Consider the following 23,795-nt stretch of genomic DNA (forward strand, 5'->3'; position numbering starts at 1 on the left):
AATCAGCCATGTTGTATTGTCTGTTTAGGGCCAAGTAGCAATTGAGTTTGCTTTGGGTTTTTGTTGTTTCTGCCCAATATGTCAGATATTTTTCCTTTTGCTTAGCGATGATTGTGTTGGGTCGAATTCTTTGTGTTACCCTGTCACTGTCCTGGGGCTGGTTGTTGTTAGTATTGTTAGTAGTTACTTCACTGAGTCCCAGGACTAGTTGACTGAGGGTATTCTTCTTTATGGTCAGCTCTTGGCATTTCAGGGCGTCGTAGTGATAGCATTGGGGGTTGCTCATTTGTAGGTGATTCCAAAATTTGGTGGCTCTTTTTTGGATAGTGATTATTAATGGATATTGGCCTAGTTCCGCCCTGCATGCATTGTTTACTGTTTTCCTTTGAGTCCGGAGGATACTTTTACAGAATTCTGCATGTAGGATCTCAATTGGGTGTTTGTCCCATTTTGCAAATTCTTGTGTTAGCGGTCCCCATACCTCACTGCCATAGAGTGCAATTGGTTCAATTATTGATTTGAAAATTTTGAGCCAAATGCTAATTGGGATTTCTATTTGGATTGATTTTTTGATGGCATAGAAAGCCCTTCTTGCTTTCTCTTTCAGTTCATTCACAGCCAGTTTGAAGTTTCCCGTAGAACTGATTTTTAAGCCCAAGTATGTGTAGTTAGTGGTTTGTTCAATTTTGGTTGTTCCTAGTGTGAAATTTATTTTGGGTCCCTGATGTTTGGATCTTTGCTGGAACACAAGGACTTTGGTTTTTTGGGGATTTATTGTCAGGGCCCAAGTCTGGCAGTACGACTCCAGCAGGTCCAGGTTCTGCTGTAGACCCTCCTTAGTTGGTGACAGCAGAACCAGGTCGTCTGCATAGAGGAGGAATTTAACCTTGGATTCATATAGGGTGAGGCCGGATGCTGTGGATTGTTCAAGTAGTTTTGCCAATTCATTTATGTAAATATTAAAGAGTGTCGGTGAGATTGGCGAGCCCTGCGTCACCCCCCGCCTCTGTGCGAAGTATTTTGTTTGTTTGTCTCCAATCTTAACTGCACATTTGTTGTTTGTATACATTGATTTAATTACATCATATGTTTTTCCTCCTACCCCGCTTTCGATAAGTTTCAGGAATAAACCGTTATGCCAGGTGGAGTCGAAAGCCTTCTGGAAATCTATAAAGCATGCGTAGATTTTGCTTTTGTTATGGTGAACGTGTTTGTCAATTAGGGTCTGTAGGGTGAAGATATGATCTGATGTTCTATAGTTTGGCAGGAATCCAATTTGGCTTTTACTCAAGACATTGTGCTCCTCAAGGAAGTTTATAAGTCTTTTGTTTATGATGCTACAGAATACCTTCCCCAGGTTACTGTTTACACAGATGCCTCGATAGTTGTTTGGGTCGATTTTGTCCCCACTTTTGTATATGGGCGTTATGAGTCCTTTGTTCCAGATATCAGGGAAATAACCGACACTCAGAACCAAGTTGAAGAGTTTTAGGATAGCCAGTTTCATTTTGTCGTCTGCGTGTTTAATCATCTCGTTTAGTATGCCGTCTGTCCCGCAAGCTTTTCCTGGTTGCAGGTCCTTGAGTTTTTCAAAAAGTTCTTTTTCTGTTATTATGGAGTCTAGCGGGTTTTGGTTATCTTTTATGGCCATTTCTAGCTTTTCCAGTTTTTTGCATATTTGGTGTTGCTCTGGTCTTAGTGTGTTTTTCTGGTATAATTTTTCAAAGTGGTTTACCCATGTGTCCCCATTTTGAATGGCCAATGCGTCGTGTTGTTTTTTGTGTAGTGTATTCAAGTTGTCCCAGAAACAATTGGAATCAATGGATTCCTCCATGGAGCCGAGTGTATTCTTAATATATTGCTCTTTTTTGGTTCTGAGTGTGTTTCTGTATTGTGTTAGTGTCTGACAATAAGTAAAGCGTAATTCCTCGTTTTCTGGATGTCTGTGTTTTTGGTTTGATATTTTTCTAAGTTTTTTCCTCATGTTATGGCAATCTGGGTCAAACCATTTTTCATAGTTTTTTGTTTTGGGTTTGTTCTTGCGAGCTTTCAAGTTTGCACTTGTTGCCAAATTATCAAAAATATTGTTTAGGTTAATAACTGCCCGGTTTACGCCTTCTTTATTGTGAGTGTATATGTTATCCAGAAAGGTGTCCAAGAGAGCTTGAGTTGATGCATTGCTAATTGTTTTCTGGTATTTTTCCGTGTCGTTTTTGGCCCATCTGTACGATTTTTTGGTGTTGTACAGTTTACTGGGTTGTGTTTCTATGTTGTTTGTTTCTGTCTTTTTGAGATACATAGTAATTTGACTGTGATCTGATAGTGTTGTTTGTGGTTTGACTGTGAATGCTCTGAAAGAAGATGGGTCCAAATCTGTAATCATGTAGTCTACTGTGCTGCAGCCAAGAGGTGAGCAATAGGTCGATCTTCCTAGGAGGTCTCCTATGAACCTACCATTGACAATGTACAGACCCAGGTTTCGACAGAGCTGTAGTAGCTGTTTTCCGTTGGTATTTGTCTGCTTGTCGCAGTTATGCCTGTATGGAAGGGAAGGGATGTCAAAGTGGTTATTCCCGAATACGTAATTGTTTCCCTGATTATTGGTGAAGTCTGGTTCTTCGCCCGTTCTTGAATTGAGGTCCCCACAGATCAACACGTTCCCCTGGGCCTGGTATTGGATAATTTCCCCCTCTATGTTGGAGAAGGTGTCCTCTTTAAAGTATGGGGAATCAATTGGAGGGATATAAAGTGCGCAAATGTAAACATCTTGGGTGTTTGAGATAATCTCCCTCTCAATTTTTAGCCACATGTGGTTTTCGCCCTTTTTTATAAGTTTGATGTAATTCTTAAGTTCTGTTTTAAACCAGATCAGTATGCCTCCGGAGTCTCTGCCTTGGGTTACACTTGGTAATTTATTGGAGGGGACCACCAGCTCAGTGTACCCTTGGGGACAGCCAGTGTGTCCTTTTCCTTTATACCAAGTTTCCTGTAAAATGATAATATCTAGATCTTTAGTTTCATCTATGAACTCTGGGGTCCTACTCTTCACGTCTAGCACCGAAGAGCGTAGACCTTGGATATTCCAGGTCGAAATATATAAGGATTTCATGTTAAGTTTGATCTCTTACTATGATAGGTTAAAGAGTGGTACGTGTTTGTCGTGTCTAAGTGTGGGAAAAAAAGATCACTTCAGTTGTCTATAAAAGTTAATACTATTTGGTTACAGTTCTTTCTATTAATTAGTCCTTGATCCATAAGGCGGAAGTAGATGCTGCTGCACATCTGCTTATTGTCTCTTAATGGATTGTTTCTGTCTGAGGTATTGCGTACGTCCTGTGCATCTCTCCCTCTGTCTGGCTGGGAGCGGTCCTGTTCCCCTGTGGGACAGGAGTGGTGCAGGTCTGATATTGTTGTTTTGCATGGGGATCCTCTCTGGTCTCGGTTGGTGTGGTGGTGGTCTTTGTAGTGGTCCAGATATGTACCCCGCTGATCTCTGGTGGTCGGGGGGTCTGGGTATGGACCCGGTTAAAAGCGACGTCCTTCAGGGCTTTAGCAAAGATCGATATTCTTTTCCTTTGGATGTGGACGTGGTCGTAAAGACATTCCTCATCGAGGGTGGGGTGTTGGGCCAGGTGCACGTTGTGTTTTGATTCACAGTCTCTTGCTATGCTGGCATTTATCTCATGAATTGTGTTGCTGTTAAAGTCTGTTCTCGGCAATATTGTGGAAACAGTGATTCTAGTGTTTGGAAATGTGCTGCTTGCCTTCCTAATCATTGCTCTGAGCGATGTTGCTACCTCTTTCTGTTGGGCCTTTAGGTCATTTGTGCCCGTGTGTATTATTATGTGTTGGGGGGAGCCTAATCGGGCTTTGGTCAGCCATCCCATGGCTCTGTCTGTTGTTGGGCACCAGATCCTTTCTACTTTACTTCTAGGGAAGAGCTTTTTCTCCCATAGAAATTTCCCATTTGAGTCTATGAGTATTACGATGTCGGCCTTGTTTGTGTTTACTGTCTGGTGGCTTTCGCCTGGACTCAGTGTGTGTGCTGGGCTGGGGTATCTGGTGTGTGCGTTCCTCTTGTGAGCGGCTCGCTTGCGGTTCCACGGTGGTGGGGGAAGATTGAGAATCAGTATGCTGGTCAGTCTGTGTGGCACCCCTTGTATTGTGTGTCTGCTGCGTTTGTTCCGTGTGGGAGTGCAGCCGTTCCGTCCGGCTCTGTCTTGTCTTATCTCTATCCTCTGGTTGCTGGTCTAATGGTGTTATCTCTCTTCTATGGCTCTCTTCTTTTTCCTGCAGCTCTTTCACCCGATTCCCAAGTAGATTCACCTGGTTCTCAAGTAGATTCAGCTCTCTCTTGTGTCTCTCCCTCTCCTGCTTTTGTTCGTGCTTCATTTTGAAGAACTCCTCTCTAAGTTTAACCATCTCTATCTCTAATTGATTAAATTTATCTTTTAGTTGTATCTGGCTGTGTGATCCCGGGGTATGTGTCTGGTCGGCCCTGGAAGGCTCACTCACTTCCTGGCTTTCCTGCTCTTCTCTTGGTGAGCTGGAATTGGTAGGGGGACTATGTGTGGCTTCCTCCCTGGTAGTTATGCTGGGGTTTGTCAGTTGTATCGTGTGGCTGTGGGTCCCTGGGGTTAGTGTCTGGTTTGAACTGTGTGGCTCGTTCACCTCCTGACCAGGCAGATTTCCTCCTGGTAAGTTGTCAATGTTGGGGGGAGTGCGGGCCACTCTGAGGCTGTTCCTTCCCCTCTTAGTTAATCCTTTCAGTGTCCTGAAGGCCATTACAAATTTGTCGAGGTTGCCTTGCACTAATATTGTTCCGGTATTGTATACGTTGACAGTCATGGTTGCCCTGTCTCCTGGTGTGTTAATTTTCATTTTGGACCCATTTGCGGTATTTTCTAGCTTAACACTGGTATAGTGTGATTTTATTGCTGTGATCCAAGCCGCTGGCTGATCGGAGTAGAAAATGAGGTTACTTTTTGTCCCATTGTTGTACCAGTCAGCAAAAAGAGTTTCTGGTTTTTCTCTCATCTGATCATGCTTGATTGATTTTATAGCATTTTTTTTGATGTTGGGGGGAATCTGGAAGCGGTTGCTCTCAGTGTCCCTCGGGGGCTGTTGTGGCTCTTCTGATTCGCTCATTTTTGGTATCTTAGAATAAGCTTTTCTGGGGCCCCGGGTTTGGTGTTTCCCTCTCCCTGTTCGCGACCTTTCCCGGTCCCCCTCTCCGACCCGTGGTCCCTGGGCCTCGGCTCCTGGGTTCACCCTTCCCAGGTCTGAGTCTGTGAGCCGCTGTTTCACGGTGCCTCTGGACTGTTCCCCTCCCCCTCAGAGGTCTCTGGGCCTCTGTCTCGGCCTGGCTCCTCGGACCTTTCCCTGGCTTCAGTCTCCCTCCCTGGGCCCTGTACTCTCAGTCTTGGTTTTCTCGTTCCCGCCTCGGTCACTGTCTGCGCCTGGGAGGTCTCCAGGCCTCTGTCTCGGTCTGGCTCCTCCACGGTCCTGTGTTCCGGCCGCCGTTCTGGAGTCGCCGCTCTGATTGACGCTGCGTCTCCGTGCGGCCTTCCCGAGCTCGATGCAGCCGAGTCCCCTCGTTCCGGCTGCCGCTGCGTCTCCCAATCTCTCTCTCTCTCTCACACACTCCCAGTCTCTCTCTCACACACTCCCAGTCTCTCTCTCACACACTCCCAGTCTCTCTCTCTCTCACACACTCCCAGTCTTTCTCTCTCACACACTCCCAGTCTCTCTCTCTCACACACTCCCAGTCTTTCTCTCTCACACACTCCCAGTCTCTCTCTCTCACACACTCCCAATCTCTCTCTCTCACTCCCAGTCTCTCTCTCACACACTCCCAGTCTCTCTCTCACACACTCCCAATCTCTCTCTCTCACACACTCCCAATCTCTCTCTCTCACACACTCCCAATCTCTCTCTCTCACACACTCCCAATCTCTCTCTCTCACACACTCCCAATCTCTCTCTCTCACGCTCCCAATCTCTCGCTCACGCTCCCATTCTCTCTCTCACGCTCCCATTCTCTCTCTCTCGCTCCCAATATCTCTCACGCTCCCAGTCTCTCTCTCTCGCTCCCAGTCTCTCTCTCTCGCTCCCAGTCTCTCTCTCTCGCTCCCAGTCTCTCTCTCTCGCTCCCAGTCTCTCTCTCTCGCTCCCAGTCTCTCTCTCTCGCTCCCAGTCTCTCTCTCTCGCTCCCAGTCTCTCTCTCTCTCGCTCCCAGTCTCTCTCTCTCGCTCCCAGTCTCTCTCTCTCGCTCCCAGTCTCTCTCTCTCGCTCCCAGTCTCTCTCTCACTCCCAGTCTCTCTCTCACTCCCAGTCTCTCTCTCTCACTCCCAGTCTCTCTCTCTCACTCCCAGTCTCTCTCTCACACACTCCCAGTCTCTCTCTCTCACTCCCATTCTCTCTCACTCCCAATCTCTCTCTCTCTCTCACACTCCGTCTCTCTCACTCCCAGTCTCTCTCTCACTCCCATTCTCTCTCTCACTCCCAATCTCTCTCTCTCTCTCACACGCTCCCAATCTCTCTCACGCTCCCAATCTCTCTCTCACGCTCCCAATCTCTCTCACGCTCCCAATCTCTCTCTCACGCTCCCAATCTCTCTCTCACGCTCCCACTCTCTCTCTCACGCTCCCACTCTCTCTCTCTCTCACACTCCCAATCTCTCTCTCACACTCCCAATCTCTCTCTCTCACACTCCCAATCTCTCTCTCACACTCCCAATCTCTCTCTCACACTCCCAATCTCTCTCTCTCTCTCACTCTCTCTCTCTCTCTCTCTCTCTCTCTCACTCTCACTCTCTCTCTCTCACTCTCTCCCAATCTCTCCCAATCTCTCTCTCTCTCACTCCCAGTCTCTCTCTCTCACTCAATTCAAATCGCTTTATTGGCATGATAAGGTACATCTTATGTTGCCAAAGCATCAAAATACATTTATGGTTGAACACAAACGCAGTTCTATTCATACAGTGTATAAACAGGTATATCCCTGAGTGTATAAATATACATTCGCATAATTTATATATACTCTTTTCTTAGGTTTACTGGTTGTCCCTCTGTTCATGGCAAGCTGTAACATAGTGTGCCGCCAGTGCTACACAGCTTCTCTTCTCCCCCAGTAGGTATGGGAGTTTTTGGTCGTCATTCAAATTTCTGAATTCAGAGCATATTTGTGAGAATTTTTGGTAGCAATTCTCCCTGATGCCCTGATATTTTCCACAGGCTGTGAGGAAGTGCATCTCTGTCTCCACTACTCCCTGACTGCAGTGAGAGCATATCCTGTCCTCTCTTGGCAGCCTGGTCTGCCTGTGTCTGCCTTTTTCGATCGCTAGGCTATGTTCACTAAGTCTGTACCTTGTCAAGGTTTTTCTCAGTTTGTTATCCTTTACCATGGTCAGGTACTCAGCCATGTTGTATTGTCTGTTTAGGGCCAAGTAGCAATTGAGTTTGCTTTGGGTTTTTGTTGTTTCTGCCCAATATGACAGGTATTTTTCCTTTTGTTTAGTGACAATTGTGTTGGGTCGAATTCTCTGTGCTACGATGTCACTGTCCTGGGGCTGGTTATTGTTAATAGTGTTAGTGGTTGCTTCACTGAAACACTCCCAATCTCTCTCTCTCTCTCCTTCCCCCTCTCTCTCCCTCCTTCCCCCTCCCTCCTTTTTTCGCTCTCTCTCCCTCTCTCCCTCCTTCTCTCTCTCTCTCTCTCTTCCCCCCAGTCGCTCCCTCTCTCTCTTCCAACAACAACATGCCCTCAAACAGCCTCGGCACCGCCAGGCTCCCCCAGCAAGTCTATCTATCAAAGCAGCTCTTCTGTCTGTTCTGATGTCTGTCTGTCTGTCCGTGTTCTATACGTTTGAAAGTTACAGAGCGTACCGACGCGCGCGTCGCCTCAAAATAAAGCTTGCGATTCCGGACCGGTCATAGGCGTATTTACGTTTCGGCCGGACAAAAACCGCGCCCGCGGTATCCGAAAAACGTTCAGCGTTCCGCTCATTAGCGACCGTGTGACGTCGAGGTCGACCAATTGTACGGCGGGTTCCTGGCGCGTGCCGTCCTACAGTTGAGTGTCGAGTGGCTCGACGATTGACCAATCCTACGCTTCGGTGACCTGACCGGTCGACCAATCGGTGCGTGGGTGGGCGGGCCTTATCCTTCTGAACCGAGGTGAGTGGCCGCCATCTTGATTTTTCACGATTTTTCCCCCCACACTGTGTGTTAGGGAACTAAGGTAAATATTTTAATGATGTGTTAGGGAATTAAATAACAATTTATTTGTGTTTTAAATTGTGTTTAGCAAATGCGCACGCGGTGGGCGGGGCAGTTGGCTCCTCGTTCGAGACCAGGCCTGCGTCCGACCCGAGGGGCCACTTAGTTAACCTGCAGCCGAGCCCTGCCTCCTATTCACATCTACCGTCTGTGGTAAACCACTGTTTGTATTCCACTGTGGACATGCCTCGGCTGACTCCTCCCACAAGTCCAAGTATAAAGGTGACTGCTCCCCAGCCCTTTGTATTTCTGGACCGGTCGACCACTCGAGGCAGACCTTCATTCTTTTGTTAATAAAAGCCTTTAGTTACTCTCTTAACTCTCAGTCTTTTATGAGTAATTGATAGCGCATCACCGTCCTTCTTGCATGGGCCTACCGAGCGACTCCTACTCCCTCCTCCTCTTTTGCTGCTCTCTATTTATTTAATCTCCTCTTACTCGGCGAAAGATGAGTTTAAAAAAGAGGCCGCCAGTTGCGCGGCCGCCTTGACGACGGCACTCATTCGCACGGCCCCCGTTACCCCGGCAACGGGGCACGCCGGCGGTCTTGAAACGATGCATGCGCACGGCCCGCCACCCCGTGACGCCAGCACGCATGAGTTTAAAAAAAGAGGCCGCCAGTTGCGCAGCCGCCTTGACGCCGGCACGCATGCGCACGGCCCCCGTGACGCCAGCACACAGCCTCGGGAGATCGCGGGGGGGGGGGGGGGGGGCGAGCCTCGGGAAATCGCGGGGGGGGGGTTGGGGGGGAGCTTCTCTGTTTTCCCCCCCCTCCCAGTCTCTGTTCCCCCCTCCCCCCCCGTCTCTCTCTGTTCCCCCCAGTCTCTCCCTGTCCCCCCCCCCCAGTCTCTCTCTGTTCCCCCCCCCCCAAAAGTGTCTCTCTGCCGCCCCCCCAGTCGCGCTCTCTCTCTCTCTTCCAACAACAACATGCCCTCGAAAAAGCCTCGGCAACGCCGGGCTCACCCCAGCTAGTATACTATAGACTAGTCAACTTAACATCGGTGGTAGGAAAAATAATGGAACCTCTACTAAAGGAAAAAAATAGAAGGCTTAGAAAGGTGATGAAGGTGTCATCGACAGTGCTATCAAGCTGCACTTACCAATAACCCACTCACCGGTGCTCAGTTTGGTTTCCGCTAGGACCACTCGGCTCCAGACCTCATTATGGCCTTGGTCCAAACATGGACAAAAGAGCTGAATCCCAGAGGTGAGGTGAGAGTGAGTGCCCTCGACATCAAGGCAGCATTTGACCAAGTGTGGCATTAAGGAGCCCTAGTAAATTTGAAGTCATACCTAGCACAAAGGAAGATGGTTGTGGTTATTGGAGGCCAATCATCTCAGCCCCAGGACATCGCTGCAGGAGTTCCTCAGGGCAGTGTCCTGGACCCAACCATCTTCAGCTGCTTGATTAATGAGCTTCCCTCCATCATAAGGTCAGAAGTGTGGATGTTCACTGATGATTGCACAGCAATCAGTTCCATTCGCAACTCCTCAAAGAATGAAGCAGTCCATGCCCGCATGCAGCAAGACCTGGCTTGGGCTGATGTGTGGCGCGAATGTTACTTGCCACTTAAGTGCCAGGCAATGACTATCTCCAACAAGCAAGTGTCTAACATGCAACGGTATTACCATCGCGGAATACCCCACCATCAACATCCTGGGGGTCACCATTGACCAGAAACTTAACTAGACCGGCCACAAATACTGTGGCAACAAAAGCAGATCAGAGCCTTGGTATTCTGTGGCGAGTGTCTCACCTCCTGACTCCCCAAAGTCTTTACACCATCAACAAGTCACAAGTCAGGAGTGTGATGGAATACTTGCCACTTGCCTGGATGAATGCAGCTCCAACAACACTCAAGAAGCTCGACACCATCCAGGACAAAGCTGCCCGCTTAACTGGCACCCCATCCACCACCTTAAACATTCACTCTCTCCAGCACCAGTGCACCATGGCTTCAGTGTGTACCATCTACAAGATGCACTGCAGCAACTTGCCAAGGCTTCTTTGGCAGCACCTCCCAAACCCACCTCTACCACCTAGAAGGACAAGGGCAGCAGACATATGGGAACACCATCACCTACGAGTTCCCCTCCAAGCTATACACCATCCTGACTTGGAAATATATTGCCGTTCCTTCATTGTCGCTGGTCAAAATCCTGGAACTCCCTCTGTACTGGGCTCACTAGATGTAACTCCTATCCAGCCAGCTAAACACTCATTCAAATAACTCCGAGAAGCAGGGTGCTGTTTTGAAGCTTTACTTGAATAAAAGTGTGAAACTGTAAACAAAGACAAAGTATGTTTTGAACACAGAGGTATAAGTACTATACATTAGATGCTACATAAGATGCAAAAATATGTTTATGAAAACAGAATAGACTGCTTAACACAGGTAACTGTATAAGTAAATAGCACTGAAGCTAACCCTTAGTAGCTAGCAACTAATAAACTTCTTATTGACAAAGTATTGTCAAAATACTATACCAACAAGGTTGTTATTATGCTACCAAACAAGGATACTCAGACATTGAGTCTTGCCTAGCGTATAAGGAAGGATGGAGGAGGATAGAAAACAAGCTGCCACGCTTGGACCTTGTTCACAACTGAGAAAACACTTCCTCCAATACTACTTCCTATGCAGACAGGAAGGTGGTCAAATGGCACACTGCTATACAATAACTACCACTAGGGGCGCTATCTACATCTAACAAGTCCAGAACACTCCCCGTCTGGGGGCGTTAACGACCCCAAATAAGCCGAACTCTACTTGTCACTGGAGTCCTCTGGCGACAAAAGAAGGACCACCTCAGAGACAGGCCGAGAGAAGACCTTTGCTGTTCCTTCTTTGACGACTCTCAAGTCCACCTTTCTCACTCTCCCGTCCTGGCTGGGAAGGGACTTCACGATGATAACCATAGGCCATTCATTCCTTTTTGCCTGACTGTCCTTCATCAAGACAACATCTCCTTCTTTGAGATCAGGCCTCTTGTCCTGCCACTTGCGTCGGCTCTGCAGTGTGTTGAGGTACTCCCGCCGTCACCTGTCCCAAAACGTGCCTGCTAGACTCTGAACCCGTTTCCATTCTTGTTTGAAGAGTTCTCTTTTCCCAAACTGCCCTGGAGGACATGGGGAAACACCGGTCTTCTGGGTCAAAAGCATAGCCGGAGTGACGATGAGGGGAGATTCCACGTCTGAAGATACTGGGATGAGGGGCCTTGCATTCATCACGGCGGTGACCTCAGCCATCAGTGTGGTCAAGACTTCATGTGTGAGGCACGATGATTTACCTTGGAGAAGCATGCAGTCGAGGATACGGCGGGCAATGCTGATTATGCGCTCCCATGCGCCACCCATGTGGGATGAGTGAGGTGGGTTGAATACCCAGGTACATTTCTGCTCTTGGAGATACTTCTCCACACTCTCAGAGCTGGAACTTGATCCATCCATCTTCAGCTCTCGGCAAGCGCCGACAAAATTTGTGCTGCAATCAGAGTGTATCTGCTTTGCCGGGCCTCTGATTGAGAAAAACCTTCTCAGAGCGTTTATGAAGCTGGAGGCGCTCATTGTTTCAATAACTTCGATGTGTACAGCTCTTGTGGACATACAGGAAACTTTGTGATATCCCGCACAGACGGGACCGAGCTGTTGCAAAACTGCCGGACAAACCAGCGCTAATGTTAAAACATACAGAAGCTTTTGAGCTCTGTATCTAGCAACAAACCCTGTTGCTTAGCAACAGCTTCTAAACAGTCGGCCGTAGCTTGCAAGCGTCTCTGTAGCTAAGCAACAGCTTTAGTTAGACCTTGCAGAGCCTGACTAGTGGAAAAAAAAGCAACGAAAAGAAAAAAAACTTACTGAACCGACTCCTGAATTTTGCTGGTGGATCGAGCATTCCGAACAGTTAACCTCCGGATAAACCAAAGTTTCCTGTACATGAGAACATCACCGCCCACCTTTTGCTATTGGCATGTCCTCCTCTGGTGCGGCATGAGACCACGTCCCATGGCCCGAAGACATCCACACCTACGTAGGTGAAAGGTGGTGCTACTTGTAGCCACTCGGCTGGCAGATCTGCCATCTGTTGGTGCTCTGTCTTCCCACGGAGTTTCTTGCAGGGGACACATTTGAAAAGCGTGCCGCTGATACATCTCTTAGCTCCAACCAACCAGAGTCCGTCTGCCCTGATGGCACCTTCAGTGAAATGCCTGCCCTGGTGCTTCACAGCCTCATGATGATGACGCACAAGCAGAGTAGCCAGGTGATGACGACCTGGAACGAGGATGGGGTTGGTTTCATTTGTTCCTAGTTGAGGCTGCGATATGCGTCCCCCAACTCTGAGAAGTTCATCGGTATCGACGATAGGATGCAGCTTCCGTAGACTGCTGTGAGGGGGTAGGTTGTGTTCTGCTGCTATGCACTTCAACTCTTCTGAGTAACACTCGTGTTGGACGCTCTTCATCACAAGGATTTTGGCTCTCGAGCTCTTCAGAGGGACTCTTACGACAGATGTGTCACCCATGGCAGCTACTCTCTTGTGTAGGCTGGGAGAAGGTATGAGCTATGTGGGTTAGGCGTGCTACTGTCTTTATGAGTGTGCTCCATTTGGAGAAACGCTCGAAGTGTTTGGTGATCATCAGGTCCTTAGAGATTTGAGAGACGTTTGCTGTGACTTGTGTGCGTATCTTGGAGTCAGAATGACTCATTGGGTTCAGAGGAGTGCAGGGACGGATCCTGAAAAAAAAAGCTGGTCCTGACAGCCATCTCGTGCTGCTGAGAAGGGGCGCTGTTACAGATCTAGGCCCATGGTCAGCTGGGTTCAGGTCTGTGGGGACGTACCTCCACTGGTCGGGGGATGTGGACTGTCGGATACGTTGGACCCTGTTGTTCACGTAGACCCGCCTAGTTTGGTTATGGATATATCCTAGCACCACTTTGCTGTCTGTATAATACTTGATGCTCTCGAACTTCAGATCCATCTCCTCCACTATGAACTCTGCAATCTCAACTGCTAATACTGCTGCGCACAGTTCCAAGTATGGCGAGGTCTGGTTGGGGTGCCAACTTGGCCTTTCCAAAGACAAAGCCGACTTTGCTTTGTCCGTCTTGAGTGGTGACCTTCAGATAAGCCACACCTGCAATGGCCTTAGCGGATACCTCTGCAAAGACACAAAGCTCCTTGAATTGGACACTTGAGGGAGAGAAGGACGTATAAGAGCGAGGTATTTGGATCTCCTGTAAGTCTTGAAGTGAGTCTCTCCATCTGTTCCACTCTGCTTCAATCTCTTCAGGGATGGGTGAATCCCACTCTGCAGCGCACGTGGAGAGTTCCCGGAGGAGCAGCCTGCCTTGTATGGTGACAGGGGCTAAGAAGCTGAGAGGGTCGTATAGACTGTTGACTGTAGAGAGCACTCTACGTGTGAAGGGTTTCTTGTCATCTAAGGCTTGGAACGTGAACGTGTCTGTTGCTATGTTCCAAGACACTCCTAGGCTACGCTGTAGGGTGAGGTCATCAGTGAAGAGGTCTAGATCCTTGACATCCTTAGCACGATCTTCAGGGGGGAATGCCTCCATCACTGCTAGTCTGTTAGAGGCTATTTTGTGTAGACTGAGGTTGGATAGTGCAAGTAATTCCTGAGCTCGCCCAAGGGCACTGATGGCCTCTGCTTCGGCAGGGAATGACTTCAGTGCATCATCGACGTAGAACTCTCATTCGATGAACCCTCTCACATCACTGCCAGTCATCATCATCTTCCTTGGCAGCCCTCCTTAGTCCGTATATGGCGACAGCAGGGGACAGGCTATTGCTGAAGACATGGACACACATTCTGTAGTCCACAATGTCACTGCTGGGGTCGTTGTTGCAATACCACAGGAAGCGGAGGAAGTCTCTGTGGTCCTCTCTCACCACAAAGCAGTGAAACATGTGCTGGATATCAGCAGTGATGGCGACGGGCTCTTTCCTGAATCTCATGAGTACCCCCAAGAGGCTGCTGTTGAGATCGGGCCCTGTGAGGAGTACATCGTTGAAAGAGACTCCCTGATATGGTGCACTGGAGTCAAACACCACGCGGATCTGTTCTGGCTTTTTGGGGTGATAGACTCCGAAGGAGGGGAGGTACCAACACTCTTGGCCTTCCTGGAGTGGAGAAGCTAGCTCTGCATGATCGTTGACAAGCATTTTCTCGACAAACTCTAGAAGTGTGCTTTCATCTTTGGCTTCTTCTCTAGTGTGTGACGGAGTGAGTTAAGACGATTATAGGCATACTCCCTGTTCGGCAGCCGTCGTCTGGGGTTCTGGAAGGGTTAGAGCTGTCACGAGAGACCTCATTGTCCATAATCTGGAGGAATCTCATGTCGATCGATGGAGCAAGTTTGTGGTCACTGGCGGTGCGACAGAAGACTGACTGACCCGGGTTCTCTCCAGTGAGCATCATCTGTGTGCTGTCTGCGGAGATCAGCACTGGGGGGTTCTGAGGCTGGGCCGTATGACTGAACTTCTCTGTCACTCGGATCTGACTACTGCATGGGGTAAGGTAGCTTGGACGACCATTCTCCAAGATGGAAGTCTTGTGTGCTCACCTGAGATGGCTTGTGAGCACCCGAGGCACACGTCTCCAACAACGACCCAGCCGAGGTCTAGCCTTTGGGTGAAAGGGGCGTCATGTGGACCGTTGATCTGTTTCCTTACCTTACGTACCCTCAGGATGTCCCTGCCCAACAACAGGAGTATGTCTGCATCTGGATCAAGAGGTGGGATCTCGTCTGCAATGCGTCTCAGATGACTGTGGTGATGAGCTGCATTCGGAGTGGGTATCTCAGGACGGTTGTCGGGGACTTGATTACATTCGATGAGTGTAGGAAGGGGGAGACTAATCTTCCCGTCAGCTGACTCAACATAACCACAGGCCCTCCTGCCGGCTGTCTCTGAAAGTCCAGCACACATCTTCAGCGTGTAAGGCGACGGACTTCCTTTGACCTTGAAGATGTCGAAGAACTCGGATCTTGCTAGAGAACGGTTACTTTGTTCGTCTAGTATGGCATACATCTTTTCAGATTCCTGGCGACGTCCTACAGGGTACACATTAACGAGGCATATCTTGGAGCATGCTCTTGCGCTCACTCCTTCTCCACACACCTCGGTGCACTTGGATGTAATCTCTGGACAGGCAGCTCCCTCTCCCTCCCCGCCGTGCTCTGAGGCGGGAGGAGACGACTCTGGCTTCCAAGGAGCTGGGCCTGGGTGGAGTGCTGAAATGTGCCGATCACTTTCACATTCTGTGCATTTTGCATCTACCTTGCAGTTCTTAGCGAGATGGTTCGTGGAGGAGCAGCACTTGAAACATATGGAGTTTTCTTGGAGGTACTGTTTGCGGTCTTCCAGGGACTTCTCTCTGAAGCCTCTGCACTTCTTTAATGGATGGGGCTTGTTGTGGATGGGGCATTTTTTGCTCATATCCTCGGATTTCTTCTGATCCCTTGTGTTCTCGGTTGAAGACACTTGCATTTTGTGGACAGATATTGGTATCTTTCCATGTCTGTCAAACTTGTCTCTTCTGGCAAGTGCTGTGTGGGAGGAGAAGCTGTTGAAGCTGGGGTCTGTCCTGGCTTTGGCTTCTCTACGGATGAAGTTGGCAAACACAGAGAATGGAGGGAAGGTAACGTTGTGCTCTAGCTTGAACCTTGACCCGAATGATGTCCACTTCTCCTGCAGATTGAATGGAAGCTTCTCAACGATGGGACTTACCTCTCTGGAAGTGTCTAAGTACGATAGGCCAGGTAGGTAGCCGTCCTGCTTTGCAGCTTCGAGTTCCAACAGATCTCCAAGGTCATAGAGCTTCTGGGGTTCCTTATTTGTCAACTTCAGAAAGTTCTCCAACCTGGCAAAGAGAGCCCTTTCAATGGCTTCAGGCATGCCGTAGCTTTCTTCCAGCCTCGCCCAAGCCATTATCAACCCAGTTGGCGGATGTCTCACATTGACTGCTTTTATCCTGCGCACCTGTTCAGCGGACTCTGGGCCGAGCCATTTGATAAGGAGGTTGAGCTCTTCTCCTGCCGACAGGTCTAGGCCCGATATGGCACCGTGGAAGGAGGACTTCCAGGCCCAATAATTCTCTGGTTTATCATCAAACGTGGTTAACCCTGTAGTCACCAGCTGGCTGCGTGCCAGGTATTTGACAAGGTCGTAGGTGGTGGGGCCTATGCCATGGTCGCCTTGAGTAGGGGCTCTGCTGGGGGTCTCAAGGAAACGAGAGGGGGTTTGCTGCTGACTTTCTCTCTTCAGCACTCCATTCCTCTGCTCGGTGTCCTCTGTTTTGTGGGGGGAGGATCCTGTGACTTGGGGCACGCAGTCCATTTTGAACTTGGTTGGTGACATGGGGCATGTTATATGGTGTGCTTGAGTCTGTAGAGATGTGTGGGTCTTCATCTCTCTCTCTCGTAAACTGTGTGTCAGCTTGGTCACTCACAGTCTGTGGTGCGCTGTAGTCGACTCTGACGCGGAACGGGAATTGAAACTTTGTTAGCTGACTCAGGATCAGCTTCCATTAAAACTGCCTCCAATATTTGTGCCTCAGCTAATGCAGCAACTTTCTCTTTTTCTTCCTGCAGGGCGTCTAATGTGGCTTGGAGATGGGCCTGTTCAACCTTTATTTCTATTTCTTTCTTGGCATAAGCTGCTCTGGCTTGGGCTGCTTCTGCCCTAGCCCGTGCTCTGGCGATGGCCATACTAACCCTAGAACCAGCTGATGACCGTGAACCGGCTGATGACCTAGAACCAGCTGATGACCTAGAACCAGCTGATGACCTAGAACCAGCTGATGATCTGTAGTAACCAGAGCTTATAGACAGATTGTCACATTCTCCAGTTTCATCTAACTGTTTAAAGTCTTCTACTTGCTGAGTAGCGGTTTCGGTATTACCTCCTGCCATGATGATGTGAGGTAAGTGTGGTGTACAAGGTGAAGACTTAAGCTGGCTATGTCCTGATGGCTTACTCTGCACCTAGATGACAGCCACTTAACTCTTGAGCCCTTGCTGCTCCACGTGGAGGGTCTCCTCTCTTCACAGCTAGCTGTATTGCTGTCTTTTCACTGTACTGGTCTCACTAGATGTAACTCCTATCCAGCCAGCTAAACACTCATTCAAATAACTCCTCGAGAAGCAGGGTGCTGTTTTGAAGCTTTACTTGAATAAAAGTGTGAAACTGTAAACAAAGACAAAGTATGTTTTGGACACATAGGTAAGTACTATACATTAGATGTTACATAAGATGCAAAAATATGTTTATGAAAACAGAATAGACTGCTTAACACAGATAAGTAGGTAACTGTATAAGTAAATAGCACTGAAGCTAACCCTTAGTAGCTAGCAACTAAAACTTCTTATTGACAAAGTATTGTCAAAATACTATACCAACAAGGTTGTTATTATGTTACCAAACAAGGATACTCACAGACATTGCATCTTGCCTAGCGTATAAGGAAGGATGGAGGAGGATAGAAAACAAGCTGCCACGCTTGGACCTTGTTCACAACTGAGAAAACACTTCCTCCAATACTACTTCCTATGCAGACAGGAAGGAGGTCAAACGGCACACTGCTATACAATAACTACCACTAGGGGCGCTACCTACATCCAACAAGTCCAGAACACCCTCCTTAACAGCAGTGTGGGAGTACCTTCACCACAAGGACTGCAGCGGTTCAAGACGGCGGCTCACCAGCATCTCCCGGCAAGTAGGGGTGGGTAATAAATGCTGGCTTTGCCAGCGACGCCCACATCCCAGAACAAATTAAAAAATTTAGAAACCAAAAATAATACTAGTCAGCATGGATTTCAAAAGGGAATGTGTTGCTTGACCAACCTCATTGAAATCTTTGAAGAGGTAACAGTGTGTGTAGATAAGGGTGATGCAGTAGATATAATTTATCTAGATTTCCAAAAGGCCTTCGATAAGGTATACATAATAGACTCCTGAATAAGGTCAGAGAATGCGAAGTCAGGGGACAAGTAGCAGAATGGGTAACTAGCTGGCTTCAAGACAAAAAGCAGATGTAGGGGTAAAGGGTGGCTATTCAGAGTGGCAGAAGGTGGGAAGTGGGGTCCCACAAGGATCAGTGCTGGGATCAACATTGTTCACAATTCATATCAACGATTTAGACTTTGAAATCAAAAAAACAATTTCTAAATCTACAGATAATGGCAAATTGGGAGGGGGGGGGGGGAAGAGTCAATAATGAGGAGGGCTGTGACAAATTACAAGAAGATATTAATAACCTTGCAGAATGGGCATTTAATTGGCAAATGAATTTCAACACAGATAAATGTGAAATCACATTTTGGTAAGAAAAATAAGGTGGTCACATATTACTTGGAAAATAAGAATCTAAATGGGGTAGAAGAGCAATGGGATCTCGGAGTATGAATACACAAATCACTAAAAGTAGCGGCGCAGGTTAATAAGGCTATAAAAAAAAGCAAACCTCTATTTCTAGAGGGATAGAACTAAAAAGTAGAGAAGATATGCTAAACTTATATTGAACATTGGTTAGACCACACTTGGGAGTACTGTGCATAATTCTGGTCGCCATATTATAAATAGGATATAGAGGCACTGGAGAGAGTGCAAAAAAGATTTACAAGGATGATACCAAAAATGCTAAGGTTATACCCATCAGGAAAGGATAAACAGGCTGGGTCTCTTTTCTCTTGAAAAGAGAAGGTTGAGGGGTGACCTAATAGAGGTCTTTAAAATTTTGGTAGTGTAGATACAGAGAGAATATTTCCTCTTGTGGGGAAGAGCATAACTAGAGGCCATCAATATAAGATAGTCACCAAGAAATCCAATAGGGAATTCAGAATAACATTCTTTACCCAAAGAGCGGTGAGAATGTGGAACTTGCTACCATAGGGAGTGGTTGAAGCGAATAGTATAGATGCATTTAAGGGGAGGCTAGATAAACATATGAGGGAGAAGGGAATAGAGGGTTATGCTGATAGAGTTAGATGAGGAAAGACAGGAGGAGGCTCATGTGGAGCATAAACACCAGCATGGACTAGTTGGGCCGAATGGCCTGCATCTGTGTTGTATATCCGATGTAATCCTATGAATAACCTAAGTACACGTAGACACATTTTACTATCCATCCAGTAAAAAAATGTTCATTAATTTTTTTTTTTTTAATCAGTGTCCTTTCACTGGTCCTGATTCATCCATCCATCAATCCAGATAGATGGGGTGACAGCCTCCTTTGTCTGTTGGCTGAGAGGTTTCGATTTGAAAAGAGGTTGGACAGCGTCAACCTAATTCTAAGTGGGCTTGGCCCATGGGGAAGAACTGACACCAAGCACGTGTTTTTATTGCAACTAGAGCATCCCGAGTACAGCGATTAGACCCCCCTCTTCCCCTCGATCAAGTAGTCTCACCCTGCTTCAGTTTGGTGCCACACGGAACCCCATGCACTTTAGAAGCATGATGTTGATTTAAATGTTGAAGAAGTGCAGATACTCTCGCCTGTGTTTTCTAAACATTTAAAATATTAGGCAAGGAGTCTGTTCTTGTACGTAAGCATACATGAACAGAACTCGCTCCAGGGCAAAAGAGCAATTCAAACAAAGCAGTATACAGAAGGTACACAAGGTTTGTACCACAATAGTGGCCCTAGTCTACTGTCTCATGGTCCGGCAGCCGCCACACAGATCGTGGACGTGCAGCTAAACATCGCCATGAGGACGGTGTCAGAGTCGTTCAATTCCACTCCAACCGAGTGGCTCCCGGTGCTGTCCCACATTGCACCGCCTGCCATTCACCCCGACACAACCATGCTCCACGAGATGGAAAAATCGACCTTCCCATTCACGAAGGCTTGAAAAGCTTGAAAGCGCTTAAAATCACGCCAACCATTCTGGGAAACAGCAGCCAATACTCATGCAGCTGGTGTCGGCCCATTATCCAGGTGGACGGAATAGTAGGACGCATGAAACATAAGAACCAACACCTCATCATTGACCCAACAGAGCAGCGGTCCCTAGTTTCTACTTCCCCTGAAGACGGTGGACAGCGCTCAACCGAATCTGCACAGGGCATGGTCGATGCGAACACCTGCTGCACAAGTGGAAGATGAGGGATGACCCGAAATGTGACTGTGGCCATGAGTCCCAGACCACGGAACACATCACATCAACCTGCCCACTAAGATCAGTTGCGGGAGGCACCTCGTTTCTCCACTTGGCATCTCAGGAGGCTATCGAATGGACAGCCAAACTTGACATCCCATTAAAAGCTTTTCCTGTCATACAAAACAACAACTGCTTGGCTACATCTATTACTGCAGCTACTGGTCGCAGGCGGATATCTGCAGTATAACTGCACCAGTAATAGCACAAAACTGGTAATTTCACTCAATGAGCTAGCTACAAGGATGGCTGGTATGGGAAGTGCAACAACTCACACTGGTGCAATAGTGGGTTATCTTCTGAGGTTTAGGTTAAAAACATGAAGTGTAAATCTCCATTTATATTGGCTCAGTGGAGTGATAGGGCCATAGGTTCCTGAATCACAAGTCTTGTGCCGCTGGTAGCAGCAAAGTAAACACGCTAGATTTACTGAGGCCAGCGAGTGGGAAGACCCACTTGCGCTGAAGACACTGTCTGTCCAACATCAAGTCATGGAGAAGTCAGTTTACTCCAACTTGACCTATTTTCACCCCTGTCACAAACTCCTTCCACCAATGACCACATCCCCTTCCCTATCCATTTGCTCAAGTTGAACGAGAGCATGCAAAGCTTTGGTGCCGTTCAACAGAGAGGAGCTTCAAAAACCACATTAATTCCATTACCAGGCTGTTTATTTTCACCTCCAGAACACCGCCCACCGACAACCCCTACCTCAGCACAGCTGTCGCTGAAACCTTAGCCATGCTTTTAATCACCCCTAGACTTGATTTTTCTAATTGCGTCACAGCTGGCCACCCACACTCAACTCCCATAAACTAAAACCGGTCCAAAACACTGTTGTTTGCTTCCTATCTTGTCACTCTTCACCAGTGTCCTTGCTGACCTACATTAATTCCCAGTCCCCAAAGATTACATTTAAAACCTTCATCCTGGTCTCTGAATCCCACCACAGCATCTCTCCACCCTACTTCATAGCGTTCGCCAGCCTTGCATCTTATCTTTTAATCTTTCATCTCTGGCTTTTGGTAGGTTCCCTCTCCTTGCTCTAACACCCAATTCTTGTCTTAACCTTAGCTGGAAAGTTACCCTGTTTCCAATGTAAAACTTCCTTGTGGCTTTGATTCACCACCATCACAATTTCGGCTGGATTTGCTGGTTTACAAGTATTATTATCTTGGCTTACATTCAGCTGATTGTAGTTCTACTGACTTGATGTTTGTATTTGGAAATCTGGAAGACTTGTCTTGTCTCTAGGTTGTTTCTGTAACAGAAGGCATTTAACGTGAACAGGTTGTTAGCCTGATTTATAACTCACTACCAGAAGAACCAGTAGACTGCCTTTAATCTGACCTTGACCCTTCAACCTGTCTGACTTGGATGGCCCTACCAGGAGTTACAGGACTTCATATCAGTACACAGAAGACCAAGATAATAGAAACAGGAGAGAATGCTGTCGACACTGGCAGACATGTGATTGATAGAGAAGAGAGTACGAAAGAGTCGATGACTTTGTCTATCTTGGAAGTATATCTGCTAACAACCAGCGCACTAAAGAAATGAAGGAAAGAATTAGAAAAGCCAGTGAATCATTTTCTCATTTGGGAAACATCTGCACAGTAAGGAGATACATCTACACACTAAAGTGAGGTTGTTCAATGCGATTGACCCCCCAACACTACTGTACGTCTCGGAAACGTGGCAAATGATTGAAGTGCACAACAGGAAGTTGAATGCATTCCACAAGCTTTGTTTAAGATTAATTTTGGAAGTTAATTGCAGAGATTGTGTAACCAATGAGGAAATGTTGCTCAGCACTGGTAAGCTGATTATGGACACAACAACAACAACTTGTATTTATATAGCACCTTTAACATAGTAAAACATCCAAGACGCTTCACAGGAGTATTAAAAGACAAAGAACTTGACACCAAGTCACATAAGGAGAAATTAGGGCAGGTGACCAAAAGCTTGGTCAAAGAGGTAGGTTTTAAGGAGCATCTTAAAGGAGGAAAGAGAGGTAGCGAGGTGGAGAGGTTTAGGCAGGGAATTCCAGAGCTTAGGGCCTAGGCAACAGAAGGCACAGCCACCAATGGTTGAGTGATTATCAAGGATGCTCAAAAGGGCAGAATTAGAGGAGCGCAGATATCTCGCAGGGTTGTGGGGCTGAAGGAGATTACAGAGATAGGAAGGGGCGAGGCCATGGAAGGATTTGAAAACAAGGATGAGACTTTTGAAATCGAGGCGTTGCTTAACCAGGAGCCAAGGTAGGTCAGTGAGTACAGGGGCGATGGGTGAACGGGACTTGGTGAGAGTTAGGACGCGGGCAGCCAAGTTTTGGATCACCTCAAGTTTACATAAGGTATAGTGTGGGAGGCCAGCCAGGAGTATGTTGGAATAGTCAAATCTAGAGGTAACAAAGGCATGGATGAGGGTTTCAGCAGCGGATGAGCTGAGGCAGGGGCGGAGACGGACGATGTTACGGAGGTAGAAATAGGCAGTCTTAGTTATGCTGCGGATATCTGGTCGGAAGCTCATTTCAGGGTCAAGTATGACACCAAGGTTGCGAACAGTGTGGTTCAGCCTCAGACAGATGCTAGGGGGAGGGATGGAGTCAGTGGCTAGGGAACAGAGTTTGTGGCAGGGACCGAAAACAATGGCTTCGGTCTACCCAATATTTAGTTGGAGAAAGTTTCTGTTCATCCAGAGTCAGACAAGCAGTCTGGCAATTTAGAGACTGTGGAGGGGTCAAGAGAAGTGGTAGTGAGGTAGAGCTGGGTGTCGTCAGCATACATGTGAAAACTGACACTGTTTTCAATGATGTCGCCAAGGGGCAACGTGTAGATGAGAAATAGGAGGGGGCCAAGGATAGATCCTTGGGGGACACCAGAGGTAACGATGCGGGAGCGGGAAGAGAAGCCGTTGCAGGTGATTCTCTGGTTACGATTAGATAGATAAGAATGGAACCAGGCGAGTGCAGTCCCAACCCAGCTGGACGACGGTGGAGAGGCGTTGGAGAAGGATGGTCAAAGGCTGCAGACAAGTCAAGGAGGACGAGGAGAGAGAGTTTACTTTTGTCACAGTCACAAAGAGTGACTGTGACAATAATCAGACGGAGAGTCAATCATGTTATCAGGCTACGCCATGGCAGAAGCACATGGCATGTCTTACATTGGAATCCACATGGCAGGAAGAGAAGGAACAGAGGACAAAGGATTACTTATTGTAAAATAATCAAAAAGGATTTTGCCATCATGGAAACAACATACGATGGATGGAGTCAAAAACTTTGCTCTGAACAGGCAGCACTGGAAAAAATTGGTTGTCTCATGCCACTAGGC

At 47.6% G+C, this 23,795-nt stretch overlaps 1 protein-coding gene across 3 annotated transcripts in view; it reads right to left on the reverse strand.

Moving 5' to 3' along the window:
• uxs1 (UDP-glucuronate decarboxylase 1) overlaps positions 1-23,795 on the reverse strand; it is a 144,006-nt gene that overhangs the window by 96,293 nt on the left and 23,918 nt on the right. Inside the window, exon 1 of one of the 3 annotated variants that reach the window (XM_085999003.1) lies at positions 21,641-21,709. The exons of the other annotated variants lie outside the window; for them this stretch is intronic. The gene's annotated coding sequence lies outside the window, so the exon portion shown is untranslated. Of the gene's footprint in view, positions 1-21,640; positions 21,710-23,795 lie in introns of those variants that run through there. 3 annotated transcript variants of the gene reach the window in all.

Source organism: Somniosus microcephalus, chromosome 10, assembly GCF_052327205.1.
Source record: "Somniosus microcephalus isolate GS21.2 chromosome 10, FLI_Smic_1.0, whole genome shotgun sequence".
Classification (NCBI taxonomy): Eukaryota; Metazoa; Chordata; class Chondrichthyes; order Squaliformes; family Somniosidae; genus Somniosus; species Somniosus microcephalus.